This window comes from Chaetura pelagica, unplaced genomic scaffold (assembly GCF_000747805.2).
Source record: "Chaetura pelagica isolate M959 unplaced genomic scaffold, ChaPel_1.0 scaffold27, whole genome shotgun sequence".
NCBI classification, from domain to species: Eukaryota; Metazoa; Chordata; class Aves; order Apodiformes; family Apodidae; genus Chaetura; species Chaetura pelagica.
In genome coordinates, this window is record NW_009954020.1 from 1783138 (window position 1) to 1786061 (window position 2924).

Below are 2924 nucleotides of genomic sequence, written 5' to 3' on the forward strand. Positions count from 1 at the left end.
TATATAAATGCTAGTACAGAAAATAGCCCTATGGGCATGACCTCTTTAGGCTTGGATAATGTTCGCTTAAACTCACTGGAAGGAAGATTAGTTAATTAATACGATGTTAATAAAAATAAATTATACAACTTGCCTGTAAAAATGTGCTTACATTTAAACTAGTCAGATTATATAACTGTTTCTGATAGCTTTCAGTGGATTTCAGATTTAACCATGTTTCCTGTTTTGAATGTGATCAGTATCTGAGATTCACTTCTAAATTTGTAAGATGCACCTCTCTATAAATTGTCACTAACTGAAATCACTGTTTCACTTCACAAATGTCAGAGAATAATCAGCAGAGTGTGAAAGTTATATTTCACGGCGTCTGCTCTAATGCTATCTTGGTCTGTGCTAGATCCTGGGGGAGGATGTGCCACAGCCTTTTTCTCATGTAAGGCTTGCCAGTGGAAGTTATGCTTATCTCACTTCTCTTGGTATTCTGATGTGAAATGCATCTCGTGTCCATCCTGGGACAAGCTAGCGTGGGTAAGGAGCATGCCAGCAGCCCTGGAAAGAACACTTCTTAGTGATGATGCACTGCAGCCAAGGAAGGCGTGCTGTCTTGCCATCCCACCCAGTGATTCAGTCTGCAAATCCATTTGATTCCCTGGCCTTTTATACTTTGATTGTCAGTTAACAGGATAGTTAATTACAGCAAGCAGATAGTATTTCTGCAATATTGGCAATAGTCACCATGCTTAGGGAGAGGCTAGGGAACATGGCAACAACAGCACAAACTACTAACACAGGTGTTTTGCAATAACCTGAATAGCAGTTACAGTGTTTTCATTTTATATTTAGATTGAGATCAGCAGTTTTTTTCACAAGAGCCAAGCAGTAGTCATCAGGTGATGATGACTCCTATCATTGCAAACTTTCAAACATTACAGATATGTGCCAGAGGTGAAAAGCCACATTGCACTTGTGTAGCTCTTGCTGTCATCAATGCAATTAACTGTTGAAACCACACAGTGGCGAGGTAGTGAACAGCAAGGTTATCTTTCCACTATTGATAAGGAGGCAGATACAGGAGGTTGTGGCCCTGCTGGCCAAATGCAAGGCTGCATTTTCGGCTGTCTAGCTTCAGTTGTGTAAAGTCAGCTCTTCTGGGTATCAGCGCCTCAGCTGTGCTGAAGCCAGTGGTACTTCTCCTGTGGGATGTGACTATGCCAGTGGCAGTTCTCCTATGGGATACAGTTATGCTGCCTGCAATGAACAGACCCTTCACCACCCCTGCTTGATCACTGCCTGCTGCAGAGATAGGGAGCTCACATATACAAACTCAGGTGTGGTTCCTGCTTGGTTTTTGGAAGCTAGCTTGACCCAGGTCCCTGGTTGTGCACCAAATATGCTGCCAAGCATGCTCAAACAAGCTGCCTCCAGGGCCATTTGCAACTTGTCAGCATGGCAGTGAAGTGAGTTGTTAGCTGAAGAAGGAAATCGGGCACACATGGCTACTCTGCAGATGACTCCTCTGGATTAGTACAGACATAGTGATGCCAGGATCTCACATGTCGTATCTGTTTTGTTTTGTTTATTATTTCCCAAGTATGAAAGAAATTATGCCAGTTGGCAAATAAGGGTTTACACCTGCACTCATTTCTTTACTTTTGGGTTTCCCATCTTGGCTATTACTGCTGATAAATATAGTAAAGATGAAGCATTAGTGTTTAATTAAAACATCAAATTATTGAAATACACATGCTTTTGTTAGTAAACAATATAGTTGTTCTTTTTATGCTCCTTAGCATCTTCACAATCATGGAGAGTATCACCAGCTCAGCAGCAAATAGCAACAGAACTACTGGCATGCTGAAACTCATCAGGAAAATATCCTCAGGCTATGCTGCTCTACTATACTGCTATTCTGAATAAATTTGTGGTTTGGTGTTACATTCATACATTTTAGCTAAATACAGCAGTCAGCACTATTTCCCATCCTCCTTCCTATCCTAGCTCACTCTAAGGGATCACTGCACAGCATAAGGCAGCCATGGTATTTGATATCCCATTGTCCTAGTTTGAGCCAGGATAAAGCCAATTTTCTTTTTACTGATGGTTGGTTTGAGATTCCCTGACAAAACATCTGTCACGGTAAATTGTTGTTGCTACATTTTTATAATTTCATTTTCAGATAACTTCTGACAAAATTAACGGGAAATGCTGATTTAAAGGTATGGCCATAAGTATTAAAATAGGCAAAAATATTTCTGAAGGTTGGCTCTTGTCATTTGAGTTGAATATTGGGCTTAGAGGATAAAAGGAGCATCAAATCAACAAGAATCTCAGCAGGGTGAGTTTGGCCTTTGGTTTTGGACTATCTCTTGTGCTAAAACTCAATAAAATAGTGTTAATGGAACTCCCATAGTTTTGTTTTGAAAAACAAAACACCCTCTTTATGTAAGAGCATGTAACATCATCACTTTATACTTCAGCAGGCACTGTTTAGTCAGGCGGAGTTTCACCTCCAGGAGCAGTGTCCTCTCAGAGGACGGTCCCTTTGGCTGACTGAGCTTTGTACGAGATCTAACAGCGACATATTTTAACCTGCAGCATGTTTACACTTTTAATATCACATAAATGTGTGATGTATTCACAGGAAAAGGCAAAGTCTATTTTGAACATTGAAGCCTACATCACACATTGTCACTGGTGCTAATTTGCTTGAGGGGAACTTATATGGTAAACTGTGAAGTGTTTCTGCTTGAGAAAGAAGGCTGTTGGATTTTACATTTGCAAACAAATCTTTGAAATTGTTGTGTTATTGGGACAGAAAGTCAGGTAACTTTCCTGTCAAAGAAACATGTTCTTATCTAAATTGTATTTCTGTACATGAAGAAACCCAAAATCCATGTTGATTGTATTTCTGTATTTTTAAGAAA

General features: G+C 39.9%; 1 protein-coding gene across 1 annotated transcript in view; it reads right to left on the bottom strand.

Annotated features, from left to right (window-relative positions):
- The window catches only part of ASAP1 (ArfGAP with SH3 domain, ankyrin repeat and PH domain 1), a 129364-nt gene extending 126991 nt beyond the window's left edge, over window positions 1-2373 (bottom strand). Inside the window, 1 exon segment of the mRNA XM_010002273.1 lies at window positions 2358-2373. The gene's annotated coding sequence lies outside the window, so the exon portion shown is untranslated.
- Between the last annotated feature and the right edge of the window lie 551 nt (window positions 2374-2924).